The sequence below is a fragment of the Eupeodes corollae genome, chromosome 2 (genome assembly GCF_945859685.1).
Source record: "Eupeodes corollae chromosome 2, idEupCoro1.1, whole genome shotgun sequence".
In the NCBI taxonomy this organism is placed as follows: domain Eukaryota; kingdom Metazoa; phylum Arthropoda; class Insecta; order Diptera; family Syrphidae; genus Eupeodes; species Eupeodes corollae.
The window spans coordinates 128,554,020-128,574,438 of NC_079148.1; the positions used below are offsets into that span (position 1 = coordinate 128,554,020).

Consider the following 20,419-nt stretch of genomic DNA (forward strand, 5'->3'; position numbering starts at 1 on the left):
AAAAAAGCTGTCAATGGTTATAGCATCAAACTGTAGCCTAACTTTAAGCATGCATCTTTTCTGATGGCATATCTTATATTGGAGAGCGAAAGATCGCTATCTTAAGTGTTTAACACTGTTTTCAATTGACGCGACGCGGGCAGCATAGTTACGACTTGGTGTGGTGATGGAGTGGTGGCTCTACACTGCGCTGCTGATGTCTGACAATTTATGAGCATTTACAGCTTGCAGCAATTGACAAAGTCACACTATCTTACAGAAGATTGTGATGCGAGAAGACGTTTTATTCCCCATAACCTCTGCAGTCTCAACCCACCACCGCGCCGCCGCCGCCACCGTGAGCCGTGCGTTGTCTGATGCGGTCTCTAGAGCTGGGGAATGCCACAGAAAAATTGATTTATTGACTGACAGACAGGCCGCGCAGATCAATTGCGAAAATTTGTGGCTTTTTAGTGCCTTAATGTTGGCGGCTACGGCAGGCGGTGGCGGTGGCTATGGTGTTAGAGATGGCGGCAAGCATTATAGAAAAATGTTTATGGTTTCTCGCTGTAACATTTCCCCTGCGTGTGAACGAATGCCTCTGAGGCAATGCGCGCATTCAGTCAGATTATGCAGATAAGGTGTCGCGTCTGGAGACTCTGACAGTTAGAGATGCTGTCATAAGAGAAGAAGTGTTTTTGGGCCTTCAGCAAATATACGTTTGGGTTCTTAATTTGTTTTTTATATTAATTTTTGGATTTTGTTAATATGCAGATAAAACTAATGACATAAACAATAGATTTTTTGAAAAGATTGTAAATTATGCAGATTATAGTCCGCCACCATTATCCATTATGTATCAAATAACAGCTGATTGTGGTTGTAAATGAAAATTGACATTTCCGACATTTGGAGGTGCTTCGTGCACATGATCGATTAGGTGTAACAATCAGTTTAATTTAATTCTAATATTAATTTCAATTCAAATGCAAATATGAATGAACGTCGGTATAAGTTAGATAGTAGTATTTTCATATGGGCAAGGTTATTTGTTTTAGGCAGTAAGATATTGGTCAACATCCGAAAGGTTTTAAACGCCAGTAGATCGAGTAGATTTATACCTTTTTGAGGATTAAGTTAGCTTAAGCTGAGAAAATCATTATCTTTTTCTTTAAGCTGTTAAATTTTGTATGATTTTTGTTTATTCAGTAGACGAAAAACATTAATTAAAGGATTAAAATGTGTAAGATTATTAGAAAACAAAATAATTTACATGAAATTTCAATTAAGATTTCATGTTTTTTTCTTTGGAAGGTGCGTAAGCTACTGGATTATGTTTTTATGAGTCCAATTAGCAGTGAAGTTGAACTCACACTGTTTTTTTGCAAATTTAAATGTGTAAATGAAAAATTAAGAAGCAAAGTATTAACCAGAGCTTAATTTCTATAGTTGGACCAATAATCTATAAGAAGAATTTTATTTTCCATTGGTTTGACCATCAAATAATCATTATTTATAAATATTTTTTTAAGATTAAGAAGGAATTAATATAAATTGCTACTGTTTTTTTTAGATAAAAATAAACACTGGTTTCAAAGAATTTTAGCAAGAAACTAATTTTGAACATTTTTAAGCATTTGACTTTCTTTTTATTGAAGTATTTTAGTTATTTCTAAACAAGTTAAAAAGTAATCAAGGTAACCTTAATATCAAAACTTTTTGGATTTCCAAACGGCAGGCACTTAGGTCCTGTTCTTTTAAACTTGAAAGTAATTAATATAAAATCTGTGAAAACGCTTTTGAAATCATACAAGTGTTCTATGCAGTTAGGAATTTCAGTAAACACCAAAAATTGTATCCAAAGGTATTTCAGGTCACACTCTAGGTGTGGAAAACATAAACCCACTGATTGAGAAAAACATCTTCATTTTGGAAGAAGTATTAAGACCAATGACGCAATTAACGCAGGGCCCGAAAATTAAAGCCATATTTCTTTTATACTTCGTGTAGATTTGCGGTGTTATTCAATCTTAGAAAATCTATTTTGCTTAAGACTTTTAGGCTTCTGTTTAAGGTCTTCTTTAAAGTAGTGAAGATGGCGTTATGTGTGAAAATTACTAGAAATTGTTTGAATTACTTAAATTATATTGATGACAAAATTGACAAATTCAAATCTAGGAACATATAAAAATTGGATGAATGAAATTAATTTAAAGTCAATACCTTCTATTGTTCACATGATATCGAGAACCAAACTTTATTTTTACCAAATGTTCGTACTGTTTTTTGTAGATTTTATTTTTGTATGAAAAAACGGACTATTCAATTTTAATCACAAACACAATCAGAAAAAATAAGTTTTACACAAATATTTTTTATTTTTGAAAAGACATTTGAGCCGAAAATCAATTTTTACAAACTTTTAAAAATGGCTTTTTTTTTTTTTTTTGTTAAAAAACTTTCAATTCGATTTTTCAAAATATTTTGTCGAATGTTTAAATTAATATTTATCGTAAAATAAAATTAGATCTAAGCCAAAATCTCAAAGTTTTGGAAAGATATTTAAGTCGTAAATCAATTTTTAATTGCTTTTGTTAATTATTTTGTAGGTTTTGTACTCAATTTTAAAAACAATGTTTTTTTTTTTTTTAAATTAGTTTAACGGCAATGTCTCAAATTTTTGAAAAGATGTTTGTGTCCAAAATCAATTTTTAATAACTTTTGTTAAATTTTGTTTAAGCTTTTATTTTTTGTAAAACTAACTGTCAATTCGATTTTTCTCAAAATTTTACGGAATGATGAAAACATAATTTCTTATGAGATAAAGTAAGTTTGAAATTCTAATCCCAAGTTTTTGATAAGATATTTAACTCGAAAATCAACTTTTACCAACTTTGAGTGATTTTTTTGTAGGTTATTATTTTTTTTATAAAAAAAACTGTCAATTTGATTTTCCTCAAAATTTTACGAGATATCAAGAAAGTTTTGTTGCATACAATTGTTATCTTCCCATAGGAAGTTATTGTAATGGGTCCGCTTTGTCAAATTGAAAATTTTGACATTTCTCGACGTTTCAAGGTCCCTAGAGTCGAAATAAAAGATTTTTAGAAAGATGTCTGTGCGTGCGTGTGTACGTAAATTCATACGTCCGTACGTGTGCGACGTTTTTTTCGTCGTCCAAAGATCAAGAATCAGAAGAGATAGCGACTTCAAATAAATTTTGTTATACAGATAATAAGGCAGACAGATGAAGAAAGGTCTGTAGTTTTTTAACAATAGCAGTTTGAAAAAAAGGTGAAAATTTTGGTTAACCCTAAATATCTTACGAACCAAAAACGCTAGAGACTTGAATTAAATTTAATATAATATATTGTAACGTGATATCAAAGAAGTTTATTTTTTGAAGAAAATCCATTTAACGGTTTTTTTTATAAATAAAAAAAAGTGAAAAAAAATGTGTCACCTGCATTTTACGACTTAAATATGATTTTATCTCCAAAACGATTTTGTGCAACGAAGAATAATGTTGACATCTAATAAAATTTTGAGAAAAATCGAATTGACAGTTTTTTACAAAAAAATAAATACCTACAAAAAATTAATAAAAGTTGGTAAAATTGATTTTCGACTCAAATATCTTTTCAAAAATTTTAAATATTGGGTTCAAACTTATTTTATTTCACAGATTAGATTGTTTTCGATATTCAGTAATTTTTATATAAAAATCCAACAGTCCGTTTTTTCATAAAAAATAAAATCTACAAAAAATAGTACGCAAATTTGGTAAAAATTGATACGAGTACATATCGACAAACTTTTAAGCAAGACAAATCGTTAGACGGGATGGAAAGTTATCAGTGTGGGACGCATTCCAGGATTTTTTACAAAAATATACTTGTTTGGTATCACGGTACAATATGTAATATAAAATTTAATTCAAGTCTTTAGCGTTTTTGGTTTGTAAGATATTAGGGTTAATCAAAATGTTCACCTTTTTTTAAACTGCAATGGTAAAAAAACTACCTACGCAATTTTCTTGAGATTCCTTTTTACATTTTTCTTCCTTATTATCTCCGTAAAAAATTTATTTGAAGTCGTTATCTCTTCTGGTTCTTGAGCTATGGACGACGAAAAAAACGTCGCGAACATACGGACGTACGAACAAACGTACACACTCACGTTCAGACATCTTTCTAAAAATCTTTTATTTCGGCTCTATGGACCTTGAAACGTCGAGAAATGTCAAAATGTTCAATTGGACAAATCATACCCATTACAATAACTTCCTATGGGAAGTTAAAACTTAGGTTTGAAGAATTATAAAACAAAATATAAACCAATGAAATGTTGATATTTATTACTATAATACTGTTCCAGGTTAATACAAAATAAAATAAATTTGGTGGTGCAACAGTCCGTTGAGAACTAGGGCCTAGTGACTTAAGACTATCACCCATTGCTGTGTGCGTCTACTGCTTTTCAGTGATGGAGGGGACCTACAGTTTCAAGCCGAATCCAAACGGTTAATTTGAGGAAGTTTTTTTTATGACAAGAATTACTTTTAGAGGATTTGTCAATTCCAGTCAGTACCCGTTAAAAAAACTTTAGATGGCACATGCAGGGATCGAACCCAAGACATAAAGGTTTAATTAATGAGGATTTGAAAAGAAAAGTTTAAGTGATGTCTAACCAGATAGATAAAGGCCATTAAATGACTTTAAGTTCTTAGTAATAATGCCGCAAATATTGTCGTTAAAATGTTGGCAAACAAGTAACTTGGACAAGTTTTATAAATTGAAGCTTCACAATTCTAATAATTAGACTATGTTATGCAAAAAGATTTTAATTGTATTTTTTTTGTGTTGATTTTATCACTAAGCAAAGCTTTGTGACATTATTCAACATTGTCTGATATTAAGACATTCCCTTTCCCAAATGTTGGAACTTTTTACAATATTGAAACTAAATCTTAATAAAAACCAAAACAACTCAGTTTTACACCATTATTTCGAACCTTCAAACTGAATAAGATATTTGTTTGCTAAACTCAATATTATTTAATTGTTGATCTTAAGATTACATCTGTCCTACAATTTAATCATTGATTGTATTCAAACGGATTTTCAAGCGACTTTTCAAGTTCTACACATGAATTTAGAAAAAAAAAAAAACAAATAAAAAACATTTGACACAAATATATTCAAAATTAACAAACAAAAAAAAAAGGTGGAAATATTTTTATCTACGATCGTATTAATTGATTTATTTTACATGTCATCATAAATAATGTTAACAAATATATACATTTTCATTCTAATCGATATGTAAATGATAATAAAAATCTACCAACTCTTGTATCCACCCAGCAGGTGTTAAAAGTCAATTCATTCATTATAACTTAAAGATATATAATGTATATGTAAATATTCTTAAGATCAATTCATTCCATTTAAAACTTCATTCATTCGTTTCGAAAATAAGGAAAAACATTCAAGAAAGCTCAACTGTTTTCAAATTGGAAAAAAAGCTTTAAAAACATAAACAATCTCAATTCCAATTAGTAAACTAAAGATATTTTAATGATATTTCAATACAGCAACAACAACAACAAAAAAGAGAGAGAAAAATTTATAAAAATTATTGGAAAGGGTAATCCAACAAAAACAACAAAATAAACACAAAAATTCTCTCTTTCGGTGAACGATGGAAAAGAACCAAACCACAAATAATAATAATTTTTCAAGCCAAAACCACCAAAGCAACACCAGAAGCCTCAAGCCTTCACTTAAGCATTTATTTTTCAGAGACAGAGTATTCAACAAATATACGAGTAGTGGCGTTGTTGTTAGCTCTTCAATGTTTTGGCACATCAGGCTACGTTCAGTAAACATTGGAAATCGAAACGGTTCGGTTGAAAGTATCTTTTTAAGAGTGTACAAAAAAGATACTGCATCTACTTATACATTTTTTTGTATATTGATTTTTATTTGAGGAAAAAAACTTCATGTCATTTCGGGTCGATCGATCGTGTCTGAAGTTTCAAAGGTGATTCCATAAATAGCTCGTAATTTGTGGTGTGTATCTCTGATCAGTTCTTGACGTATTTTATGGATACATTTTGTATCTTATTTCGGTTCGATTCGCTTTTTCGACAGTAGGTGGTGTAGATCAATAATTGTGGGTGGAAAGATGAGTGGTTGATCAAATATGTTACATGAAATTTGTTAATCTAATGCAGTTTATTTTGTTGTATTTTCAAAAAATTGTTATCTTTGAGAACGTGAAGTGTGCGAAATATCTTTTAATGCCACCGTCATAATAAAAATGTTAATAAAACAGAAAAATCTAACCGTAATTATCGTATGCAGTCTCACGTATCGCCAGTAATAAAAGTGAACTCGGTTATTTGTGAATACAAAAAAAAATCTTGTTTTTATATAAACAAAGTTATATTTATAAATACTCGTACATATGTATGTACATATTTATTTTTATCTATAACGATGAGAATGTGAGAAAATTTCTCACCACGTTGCTTTCGATCATATTTTAAATGAGAAATAATATTTACATGAACTTCAATTCTCGTTGCTGGTGAATTAAAAATAAAAAAAAAGAAATACCTATCTCTCTAAAGAATAAACAAATAATAATATCTACAACAGATAGAATAAACAGCTGACGTGTTTTTGAAAAAAAAAAGAGGAACAGCCGTTCTAAGGTAGGTAGAAAGTTTATATTTAGAAAAAGAGTTACTTTTTGAATCTTTAAAAGTCAAAAATTTGTATAAATATATTTATAACACTGCGTCTTTTGTTCGGTTTCTTTATCTTTTGACACGGTTTGATTTTTTTTCATTTATTGAATGCATTTTTTTTTGTTTGACCATATTTGGTACAATCCAAACAACAACCGGTCTTTTGTGGTAGATCTGTGAGTTTCCGTTGCTTTTCTTTACTTTGTTATTTTGTTGTTAATTAATGTTTATCGTTTTCTTCGAGATTTCGTTTTTAATTAATTTAATGGTCTTCGTGTGATTTCAGGTATTATAAGCACGTTTTTTTGTTTTTTTTTTACATTTTTTTTTGGAAACAAGACATTTTGTGTCATCAGGTAGTTGAAATTAAAAGTCGTTAATTACTAATTACTTAAGTATTTTAAATCTCATTGTGGGGAATTTATAGTAATTTTATTTTAAATAATTACCTTCATATGTTTTATTTTAACACATATTATGATTAGGATTAATTTTGATGACAAGTTGTCAACAGCCATTTCCCTCAAAAGTTTAATAATTTTGAATATATAATGTATTCTTTAATTTGCTTTTAATGAATTATTAAAATTCTTGGGTATGATTCTTAAGTTTGCATTTTTATCTCAATTCTGCACTTGAACTTAACATACTTTAATGTTATTACTGGAAAGTCAAGTGATTTTATTTCTAACTTCTATTTATCATGATAAGAACTTTATCAATGAGATATTTCATAATACTTATTTAAAAGTTGTATTTCCTTGTTTCTGTAGATTATGACTTTTAAATGATATTTGCAGTTTAAGAATAATTAATTGTTTAAAGCCAAATGTGTTGTTTTTAATTTTCCATCTTAGAATTATGAATTTTTAATAGAAGCTTATTGGTCTTGAAAACATTGAGTTGTTATAGATGCGAATTTCGTACAGTTAAACTTGTAAAAAGTTATTCTTGATTTTTCGAAAATGAAAAAAAGCTTAACATTTTTGGAACCATGCAATATTCAAGTAATGTTTTAAAGTAAGATTGAAACACAATTTTCTATCATTAGCACATGTCAACGTTTAGTTGTGTTTCTTTTGCTCTCAGAAGAATACCACATTCTTTTCCAAAATTGTCTGTCTTCACTCTAGAATGTATTTTGTAATAAAGACTGGCTGAAATCTTAACAAAACTGTTTAAAAATACCAAATTTTCCAAAATATTTTTTAAATGAAGGATAATGAAAAAATATAAAGTAGTTCACAATCGGCTAAGATTATAACCAATAACTACAAAAACTGTGCGTTGGCCAAACTTAAAATGTTGACATTTCTCCACGTTTTAAAGTTTCTTTATAGTCTAAATAAAAAAACAATAGCTCACACTGGGTCTCTGTCATATTAAAGGTATCCAAAATTCTATAAAAAAGCCAATAAATAATATTAAATTAACATTTTTACTATACGTCAACAAAATTTGTTTGAATTTAAACTCACAGTAACTAAAAAGCTCAAAAACTAAAAGAAAATTGTCCAGCCATAATATTTTACCTACTAAATAATTGTAAACAACAACAAATGGATATTTTTTTTCAAAGAATTAAAACCAAGAAAAAATAATAGTTAAAAACAAAAATGATTGATTTTGGATTCAAACATTGTTAGAGCAAAAATGATATTAAATTTTTTACCATGTACGAGTACAAAATATTTTTGGAAACCTTAAATTCAATTTAAAAAATGAGGCTGTGATGCGACCCACACTTATAACTTCAAATCCTGTTTGTAGATTTTTCTTGCTTAAAAGGTTTGTAATTTTTCGTGTTTTGTTTAAAAGTTGTCAATTGAATTATGTTAAAAAAATTCAAAATTAATAACAATATTTTGCATACGATGAAATAGTTTGAATTCAAAATCTATTTTCGTTAATGAGATTATTTAGTAGTTAACCAATTTTTACCAATTTAAATAGAATTTCTTAAAAGTTTTTATTTCTTATATAAGCAAATGCAAATGGGATGAATTAAATTAATTTGAAGTCAATACCTTCTATTGTTCACGTGATATCGAGAACCAATCATCATTTTTACCTAACGTTCGTACTGTTTTTTGTAGATTTTTTATGAAAAAACGGAATGTTGCATCTTATCTAAAATTCACTAAATGTCGAAAACAATATTTTATGTGGGATAAACTATTTTTGAAACCAATATTTTTAATTTTTGAAAAGACATTTGAGTCGAAATTCAATTTTTACGAACTTAGAAATGCTTTTTTTTAAAGGTTTTATTTTTTGTAAAAAAAAACTTTCAATTCGATTTTTTTTTAAATTCTATCGAATGTTCAAAACGAATTTTCTCATAAGATAAAAAAAAGATTCAAGCCAAAAAAGATATTTAACTCGAAAATCTATGTCCACCTATTTTTGTTACTTATTTTTTAAGTTTTTAATTTTTTGTACAAAAAATGTCAGTTTGATTTTTCTAAAATGGTACTCAATTTTGACAACAATATTTTTTAAAAATAAATTAGTTTAAATCTAATGTCTCAAAGGTTTAAAAAGTTATTTAAGTCAAAAATCAATTTTTATTAATTTTTTTAAAGTTTTTATTTTTTGTTAAAAAACTGTCATTTTGATTTTTCTCAACATTTTACCGAATGCTAAAAAAAATATTTTTTATAAGATACAATAAGTTCTAAAATTTTTGAAAAAATAAATGAGTCGAAATTATATTTTTACCAACGTTAAATCATGTTTTTTTAGGTTTGTATTACTTATGGAAAAACTGTTAATTTGAATTTTCCCAAAATTTTACCAGATGTTAAAAACGTTATTTTTTGTTGCACAAAATTGTTTAAGAGATAATCACTTTTTATTCGTAAAATTTTCGAGGTGACACATTATTTTTGTCAGTTTTTTTTGATTTAAAAAAAAGTTAATTGTTTATTTGTTTCAAAAATGTACATGATTGGTATCACGTTACAAAATATTAAATAAAATTTAATTCAAAACTCAAGCGTTTTTTGTTTGCGAGATATTTAGGGTTAAACAAAATGTAAAAAAAAACCACCTTTGTAATTTTGTTGAGAGCCCTTGCTGCATTTTCCTGTATAGTAAAATTTATTTAAAGTCGATATACCTTCTGGTTCTTGAGCTATGGATGACGAAAAAAAAACTTTCCCCAACGTACATATACACGCACAGGCATCATTCTAAAAGTCTTTAATTTCGACTCTAAGGACCTTGAAACGTCGAGAAATGTCAAAATTTCCAATTTGATAAATTGGACCCATTATAATAACTTCCTATAGGAAGTTAATAAATTAAATTGACTATTTTTTTTGCCAAAAATATCCCCAAAAAATTTCGAATTCGTAAAATTTTTTGAATATTTCTACAGAAATCGGACTAAATTTTGATAAAACTGTTGGTTAACCCTAATATCTTAACGCTAGACGCTTGAATTAAATTTAAACGGTTTTTTATAATTAAAACAAATAAAAAAACAATTTTCAACTCGAATAGTTTCCGAAAAAAAAAATGATTTTATCTTGAAAATAATTTTGTAAAACGAAGAATAATGGTTTTTAGTTCAGGTACAATTTTGAGAAAAATCGAAGAGACAATTTTTTAATAAAAAAAAAAAGTTATTAAAAATTAATTTTCGACTCAAAAAATATTTTCAAAAATTTGAGAAATTGGTATTATAAAAAATATTAAAGCAATACCAAAACTTTGTAAAAATTGATTTTCGACTGAATTATGTTTTCAAAAATTTAATATTATGGCTTCAAACTAATTTCGCCTTATACAAAATATTGTTTCCAATATTCGGTAAAGTTAAAGTTTTTTAATAAAAAATGAAAACCTAAAAAAACATTACCAAAAGTTGGTAAAATTGATTTTCGACTCAATCTCAATCTTTTTTAAAAATTTGAGGTATCGCCTTCAAATTTATTTTATCTCAAAGAAAACCAACGGTCTTTTTTCTCATAAGAAAAAAATCTATACAAAATATTTAAATATAATAATTCCACTGACAACGTTTTTTTAACAAAAAACGAAAACCTTTAAAGTTGTAAGCAAGACAAATCGTCAGGATGGATAAGTAGTTACCAGTGTGGGTCGCATCCCAACCTCCTTTTGAACTTTCATTGAAATTAAATTGGCAATCGTGATAAGTTGCCAAAGTGTGTTTTTTTACACTTTTGCAATCTATTCACACTAATATTACATAGTTTAAAAATTAGTTATAGTTTTGTTTGAGCAAAACAAACGATACAATTAAAATTGTACACTCGGGCGTATACGCACATTTTTTGTTTCTGAAAAAGTTAATATCAAGAATTCTCACACTCTATTATGAGCAGTGGAGCAAAATTTTTAAATTATTTTCTGTCTTTAAGACTCCCCACATAAAATAACTTTTTTGTTTTGAAAAATCAAAGGTTGAAAAATTATTCTATTCACAAATGTTGGAAATATTAATCAAATTTACACAAGGAATGCAGCGCAACGTAGTATTGCAATTATTATTCATAATTAATTGTCAGACAAATTCTTTCTTCTAAGAGATGCTTTGTTAACCAAAAACTACATTTCGAATTGATAAAGAAATTATATTACACGGAACATTCTTATGGAATTCCCCCTAAACACAAAATTCTTCTGTAAAATGTATAAAAACAAAAACAAAAATTGCATTTCATTGCAGAATTTTGTTAAAATAAAATTTTCATGTCTTCTAGATTCTTCAAAATGACTGTGAGGAATTTATTGCAAAAGCATTGGACTGTTGGGGCTAAAATAGCAACGTTAAATGTATACCAAACAAAAGTGATCCAACTGATGTTCGTTTCGTTGCTTCTTCTCATCTGCGGTTTCTTTTTATAGCTTTTGGTCTACATTTTCATTTCTTCCTGCTTGCGCCCTTCATCGTCATACAATTTTCTTTTTTTGTAAATATCTACCAAGAATTTTTTAAGTTTTCATAGCGTAGGCTGAATAATTTTAAATAAATTCTAAAAATATATACATATTCAAAAAATCGTTGTTTTTTCTAAATTATTTTCCCATAAATGTGAGTTAATCGATTTGGTTGTTATCTACGCACAAAGTAAAAAAGTTAAAACAATCATAACTACGTCTCAATTAAATGTACAAACAAACACATGTTTTTTGTTTATTCTAATTAGGCCGAAAAATCTTAAATTGTGCAAAAAACAAAATCAAAAGTGGAATGATCGCGTGTGATCAGTGACCCTCAAAAACGATGTGCTTTGTTTAGGCCAAACTAAGCGTTGGCTGTTCCATTACTAGAATATTCTTCTTTATATTAGAACTCATGTGGAGGATGGCTTTGTTTATGTCCGATATATCTTTACTCGCTTTCATTACCACCCCCAGGTCTCAGGAAGCGAAATAATAAAAACAAAACAGATGCAAGATCTATTAATTCCTAATAAATAGTGTAAATTTCTGAACTTTTCATTCTCATCTACTTAGGTAAGGTATAGATCTTCTTGTATATACCTAATATATATATATACCTAATTATAGACTTATTTGAATTATAACCGCATCACGGGTTATAGCGCAATTGGTTAATGCCATAAAGAAATTACTTTGCATTTGTTTCGTTGTTTTGCTGAAATTCTCAAGATAATTTGCGTTAATAATATTGGCATAAACAATTGATCTTTTACGATCAAAAATACAACAAATAATATGCAGAAAAAGTAAATACAAAGAAAAGATAATGATATTAAATCAGGAAAATTCCAAACAGAATACAACCTACCTTCTGTCTGGGAAGAAATTGATGGATTTGGCATTAAAAACGACTTTATATTGTAACTCAATGAATATTTAATGTTTATTCTTATAATTTGAATAAATCAGAACAACTTTGATTTGATTAAAATTAATGTACATATCTATCCTTTTGTGGATAAAAGAAATGTTTTAAAGATATTTGTTTCGAGAAATAAGCATTTAAATTTTTTGCAAAAAGAAATCTATAGAAACAAGTGGCTTGTAGATGTCTGTCAATGTCAAATTAAACTTGATCATATAGAAGACATATTTAAAATTCCGTAGTCAGATTTAATTAGAGTTTTAATCAAACCACGATTGTTCTTATCTACTTAGTTCTTATTGAGTTAAAAAAATTAAGAGTTGAATATAATTTAGAAGAAACTGCAGCTGGATTAAAAAAAAATAAAAGTTATTCTGTAAGAAACTCTAGCTTTTTTATTTTAGTGATACAAAATTAATTGATTTATTTGAACTGATACTTATCTAAAGTCAAAAGTAGCAGACAACCTTAGTTGACTCTATTGTAAAAAAGTTACTTTAAATCAGTTTAACAAATAATTTGTTTCCTATATAAAAGAGTTTAGTATTTTTTAAAAGTTTTTGGCAAATTTAAATTTTTGGATTTTCTTCGGATTAATTGCAATGTTTGCAAGCAGACATTTTAGTGATCAAGGAGGTTCTCTCCTGGCTAAGAGAAAACGTGATATCAACTTCTGATATCCTCATCTTCTCTGACAATCAGGCTGCTATTAAATCTCTTGACGGTGTCTCAACCAAATCTCGAACGGCCCTTGATTTTTGATCGTCTCTTATGGAGATGGCGCAGCAATTTAACATTCTCTTATGTTGGGTGCTGGGCCACAGAGACATCACGAAAAATTGTAGAGTCGATGAACTCGCCTTTTTCACCTGAAAGTGAGTAGGTAGGTATACCGATAGCTACATGTAACCTTATGCTAAAAGAAACAGCTAGGTCGCACAATTTACTAACATTCGAAGCCACAAAACTCATATAGCCTTCCCTGCACCTTAACCGCGGACATCATATTAGCTCCCTAATAGGTGTCCTTACGGGAAACTGTCTTATAGGCAGACACGCAATACGACTTGGTGTAGCCTCAAATGACTTCTGCAGGAGCTGTATGGACGAAGAAGAAGAGAAAACAATCTCTCACCTTCTCTGCACTTGCCCTTCCCTTTCACTAAGAGGCAAACTTCATCTGGGAGAATACTCTTTTGATAATCCTAGTGAACTAGCGAAAAAGGATATCAAATATTTTCTTCGCTTTTTAAAAAGCTCAAAATAGTTCGACTAGTGAAAAGTAATTCTCTAGATTCATGTGGTATTACAACGGGCCTATTCTTTTGGCCTAAGTGTGTAGATTCTATATCCGCAGCCACGTTAACCTAACCTACATTTTCTTTAAATTTTTATTCAATGTTCTTAAAAAATTAAATTAATTTAATCTTATTAATGTTATCCTTAAATTAACAATTAAAAGTCTCTCTTCAAAATGTTTGGTGTCAAATATTAGTTTTGTTTTACTTATAACAAATTTTGGAAAAATTAAACATGTCAAATATTTCACTCTTATATGAAATGTAGAATTTTTCACGAAACGAGTAATCAAAAATACAAAAAATAATTAACCATTAAAATTGAATTTACCTTGAATTCTACTTGCATATATTAATTTTGTGTTTAATAGATTGAAGATTGAAGAAAAATGTGTATATTTTGGCAAATACAATAATTCAAATTATATTTTTTTTGAACACACATTTTCTTGGAATGTGCAAGTCAAGCATTTAAATTTTAATGGATCTTTTTTGATGGACTACTGCACGATGAAAACAAATTAAATTGTTTTCCACTTTTCACAACAAAAAAACAAATAAATAATTGGAATATAAAACAATGGTAAAGTTATTTTAAAATCCAATACATCTTTTATCTGTCTATCAAGGTAAGCAATTTAAAAAAAAAGTATCATGAAAATTAACATTATTGGAATTTCATTATTTCAAAAATATTTGTTAAGAAATAAATTTTTCGAAAAATGTAAGATTTCAAAGGTTTTTCTTATATTTTCCTATGAATTTCTAAGAGAAATTGGGCACACAGGACAGTTTTCAACTAAAAAACTAAACTGTATTTCAAATTAAAAATGTTCATGGTAAATTGTTTATAAGTAACGGTCTTAAACAAATATTTACAAGAACTTTAAAAACTTTTTTCCTTATGTTCTAATAAAACGTGAAACCAGAATAAGTATATCTCGCTTGGTTTTCTAACCCGTATAGATATTCTTTTTAAGGCCCAATATTTTAAGGGTTTTTCCCTATAAAACTCATCTTATAAGTATTTTTACTTAGCTGACGACAACTGTTAAGGTGACAAATTCTATATGTATAAACACAGAATTTTTTAATGAAATTTTCTACAAAATTTCATGAAGGAGCATTTAACAGAATTACTAACGATATAAAAATTACCCATATTTACTTAATTATTTAAACCGAGCATTTTAAAAAAATGGGCGCCAATTTTTGACATTTCAGAAGTAAACGAACTTACTTACTTACTTAAGTTGATGATACAGTAATATGTGAGCTAGAGCCTCACCCAAAAACCTTCTAAGTGCTGGTGTTGTTTTCTGTGTTTACAGTGGTTATTTAGACGAAGTCCTTGACTACCTCAAGGTTACATCTGTCGATGGTGACATTTTGACCAAGACGACGGAGTTGTAAGTCCTTTCTTGACGACAGCATGTACTTTGTTTTGCCCTCATTAACTGTTGAACCCATTTTTCCGCCTCTGCCTAAATACTCAACTCGTCCTTGTAGATGCTGTCATAAGCGGCCTTGAAATCGATGAAAAAATGGTGGGTGTCGATTTGGTATTCTTGAGTTTTTTCCAGGATCTGCCGTAATGTGAATATTTGATCAACTGTGGACTTTCCTGGTCTAAAACCACAATGATAAGGACCTATCAGGTTGTTGACGATGGGCTTTAGACGTTCACATATTATGGCAGAGAAGATTTAATAGGCGATGATAAGTAGGCTGATAGAGGGTCTCCTTTTTTCATGATCGGGCAAACAATACTGAGGTTCTATTCATCGGACATGCTTTCTTCTGACCATATCTTACAGATAACTTGGTGCATGCTCCTTACCAACTTATCTCGAGCTGCTTTAAAGAGCTCGGCATTAAATCCATCCGCTCCAGCAGCTTTATTAGACTTCAGCTTATATATGGCAATCTTTACTTCATTTAAGTAAACAAACAAACTTTTAAATAAACTAGCAATAAATAAAAAAGTTTTTCTCAAAAATCCTAAAACGTTTAAGATCTCCGTATTAAGAGAGAGTTCATTGAGAATTAGAAAAATATACCTTTTTGTATAATATTTAATTATTTTGATTGCTATTATGTATTTCGGTAGCACGAATTTACTGACATTAACCTCAGGTGTGATCTTTTACATGTAAATAATTATTGTTGACATTTGTACATTTGTACAAATATTTTTTTTGAAAATTAAGTACATAGAAACTTTTAAGCTATACAAAAATTGTTCAAACTAAAATTTTGACAGTAAACAACTTTAACAAAAATCATTCAATCGTTATAATAAAACAAATGTGTAAATAACAAACACTTTTGACAGTCAAACAAAATTGGAAAGAACTTTGAACGCAGCCATTACTGATATTGTCTACTTAAAAAATAATTTTTGTTAATTTGTTTTTTAACCGACATTTATTGTAAATATCAAATAGGTTGCGTGTGGCCTTACAATTTACACAACAAAAACTAATAAATTGGTGTTTTAATAAGAACTTTAACTCTAAGTTAAATTTAAATTTAAAAACTTATTTATTTCTTAACTTTTGGCCAGTTTGGGATATCAAAACTTAAACTGATCTTACTCAACATTCCCGTTCCTTTTGATTTCACAATAAGCTGACTTTAAAATGGTATCTACAACCCTGTGGTTACTTTCATTCTATATATTTATAGAATATTAATTTTTTTGAAATTCATTGATGTACAAAATGTACATAGTTATCCTTTTTGTGATTTCAAAAGTAAAAGCAAATAAAACACATCTCACACATTTTTTTCATGATATTTCACTACATCATTCAAATGATCACCACGTGAATTGTTGCAAGCATTGAATCTTTTGAGATAAATTTAAACCACTTTTTGACACATATTGGGCAGTATCTCAGCCATAACTTGACGAATGTTGGTTTTTAAGTGCATACAAACGGTTTTTCTGCATAAACACGCTCTTTCGGCAAGCAGCACAAAAAAAGTCATGATCTTGGTGGCCAGTTGATATGGAACGACGAGATATTAAGCGTCCAGGAAATGTCTCTTACCATAAAGTCGTATTCGCTCGGGTTTTGTGACATAGAGCACGGTTTTATTAAAACCAAATATTCTCTAAGTCGTATTCTTCAATAGCAGGCAAAAACAGTCAGTTATCATAAGACCATAACGCTCGGAATTGACTGTGACAGTCGTTCCATCTTATTTTCAAAGAAACCTTAGGACCAAAGAGCACACCAAATAGTGTTTTTGTCTGGATACAATGGGCTCTTTTCAATTATTTTAGGATTCTCACAACCCCAAATACGACAATTTTGTATATAAACATACACACCGAGTGAGAAATGTACTTCGTCGCTGAAGAAAATTTTGTTCGAAAAATCGGTTTTCAAGCACCTATTAGACTTTTCTACGACATTGCGAATGTTGAGCTGACTTCAGTTGTTGTGTGATGGATGTAGGTGTGGATCCAAACGCAAAATACGCCATAATGTTCCGTTGGACAGTCCTAAATACTGAGAACGAGGCACAAGGAATAGACACGTTCGGGTCTTCAGCTACACTTTCACTTTGAACAGCGATATTTTCAGTTTTACGAGCGAAACGATGATGCACAGGCCTTACAATACTTGTAACCAATCCAATCAAATTTCTTCACAATTTCGCCACTTAGATGCGTAGTTGGACGATTATGTAAACCCTAATTTACTCTTAAAGCATGATATGTGGCTGTGGCAGAATCACCATTTTTATAGTAGGTCTTATCAAAATATCAGATTTTCAACAACAACAGTTTAAGAACTTAGTTTGACAAATTTCGAATTCCAATAGATGACCCTTTACATGTAATTTCTATTTCCTATATCAAACTTATTGCCTTTTAAAAACTTCTAGTCAAATATGTAGGTTATATTAAAGTGGTTGTCTGTGATAGAGCAGGACACATTTAGGACAGTTGTGTGCCCATCGTAACACCACATTGATCTTGATGCTTTCTTCTGAGCTCAGTGAAATTAGTTTAAGCCCCTTACGAAACGTAAAAGACTGATTAAGTGTGAATTCTCAATGAACAGACTAGGTGAAGAACTGTTTCCTCTTCTTCCTCATCCATACAGCTTCTGCAAAAGTCATTTGAGAATACGCCTAGCTGATGTTATTCCACCTGATGTTTGCTTTCTTCATAACGTCTTGCATTAGCAGAAATGTTGCAGAAATTGTACCGTACCATTTCTGACGAGTTAATTTGTCTTAGAATTTCAAGGAATGTCTTTATGATCCAGCATCCAGCAAAGGTGAGTATTAAACTGTTGTGCCATCTCCATTAGATATGATAGACAGTTATAGACTGTTATAGAATTTGGATTGACAGAGTCTTGATATTTGATAGCGGCCTGACTATCTGAGAAAATACGGATATCAGATGTTGCTATCACGTTCTCATATTGTCAGGACAATTATTCTTCTTTGAGCGCCAAAAGTTCCACCTGGAAGAAACTACAATGATTGAGAATGTAGAATGGGAGACTTAATTTCCGTCTTCCAGGAATGCCTTATCGTCCCATAAAGATCTGGAAGGTATAGAAATCTTGAAGTTTCTGACGAATTGCAGTTTGGGGATGGTGTAGTAAGTGTGCTTTGGAATTAAGTATTAATATTTAAAAATTAGTGAGTGGGTAATGTTGTTGTTAACCCACTGCGATGAAAATTTGAGGCGAATAAAAGAACTTGCAGCTATTGATGTGATCGATCGAATCGATCGCTAACACAGAGGAAATAAAGAATTTATTATACCTCCATATATCTTCATGTAAAACTGTATTAAAACTTGACCCATAAACATAATTTACTATACTCCATATTTTCATCAAAGAAAAAAACCGTTGGCATAGTAAAAGAAAATGACATATTAATCCAAATTTCCCAAGAAATACAAAATGTAAACAAACACCTGATTTGTGCCCAATAAAGCAATGCTCATATTGTTATTGTTATTTTCTTTACAACTTACTGACTACCGCTCGATTTACATACACGAACTTATACTTCAGACTTCAATTATAAAAATAAATTCGCAATAATCGTGTCACCTCGTTACCATCAGCTTACCAGGCCAATAATATTAATAACTTTTTTATTTTGTTTTTTATTTTCATTGCGCATTTTAATGCTCCCATTTTTCAATTTTTATATAATTTAATCTGAATTTTATTACTGCTCGTTTAGATATGCATACAGCTGTGTAGTTATTGTAAGATAAACAACAATCTTTCTCTTCCACGAAAAAAATGCAAGCCAAAAATTGCTGACATTACCATCATTACACTCGTTCGTAAAATCGTTATGCATTCATGGCAGATGTCACATGTCATCCGTTTTGAGTGCGCTGATAATTATTATGAAGCATTCTGATGGGCCAAGTGATTGTGTTGTAAATCAATGTTTTGTTTCTTTTTGATTTTTAGTCCCGTTTTGTGAAAGTATTTTATGTACCTTTTTGGGAAGAATTGTTATGGCTTTTTGCTTGATGCGATGAAATGCGTCTTGATGTTTCGTAAGAACTCTTTATGGACACAACTTACAAAAGTTGTACTTGATTTTTTTTGTTGATGCCGCTTGACAGCGTGTTTGGCCGTCGATTTTATTTTTTGTCTTTCTGTGGTTTCTTCACCCACGCTAAAAAATACGCTATGTCACCACCACGCTACCGCCATATCATCGCTGTTTAACAAAAATGACTAAAAACCAGCTTTTGGAGCCAAACAAAAAGGTAATAACAATAAAAATAAATTACAACTTGACAACTTTGCCCATATTTGACGGTCGTTGTGTCTGCTGTCTGCACATGCAGACAGACTTTTACATACCAAGTCACAAGCTCACAATAAGTCGCAAATTTTTGATTTTTTTTATTCATTTTCGTGAAATTTCACTTTGGTTGGTCAGGGTCTCAGGGTTCCCCATACGGATTTTACGGACTCGTGCAATCCTATCTGTCTATCTCCTTTAGGTGCTTGCGATTCGGCTTCACACGCCATATGTTTGAGCAAAAAAAGAAGAAGATAAAAAGTGATTCATTGTTGCACTAGCAACTATACTCTTCTTTGAACTTTGAGCGTGTGGATGACAGTGTAAAGATAAAGCTGGGAATATTGTAAGGTCCAATTTCATGACCTCATTCAGCAAATATAAACCTCCTGTTAAGTTTTCTTTGAATTATGCACTTTTATAGGCAGAGTTACCAATTTAAGAAAAGTAGTTATAAGTTGACTATTACAATTGGCACCATTGTCAAATCAAAATGCAAATAAAGAAACAACTTTTGTGACAGTGCGGGATTTCATTTAGTGTGTATTTGCGTTCGTGAGTAATTTCCCGCATGGCATGTCCGATTGTAGATCCGCTTTATGCCTATCTTGAAGTAGGTTTGCTTTGAAGTCAAGCTAAACAATGCGATGGTGCGTGATTTGATTGGATAACAGATTTAGGGTAAATATAAGAATGAGACTTTCAAGTTTATTTCCAAACTCTGCAGACATGGCT

The 20,419-nt window shown here is 29.8% G+C and overlaps 1 protein-coding gene across 3 annotated transcripts in view; it reads left to right on the forward strand.

The window, feature by feature from the left end:
- The first annotated feature begins 5,927 nt into the window (after window positions 1–5,927).
- Window positions 5,928–20,419, forward strand: part of LOC129946829 (NAD(+) hydrolase sarm1) — a 130,334-nt gene continuing 115,842 nt past the window's right edge. The window contains exon 1 of one of the 3 annotated variants that reach the window (XM_056057177.1): window positions 5,928–6,700. The gene's annotated coding sequence lies outside the window, so the exon portion shown is untranslated. The remainder of the gene's footprint in view (window positions 6,701–20,419) is intronic. The other 2 variants (XM_056057173.1, XM_056057174.1) reach the window with 2 other exon arrangements.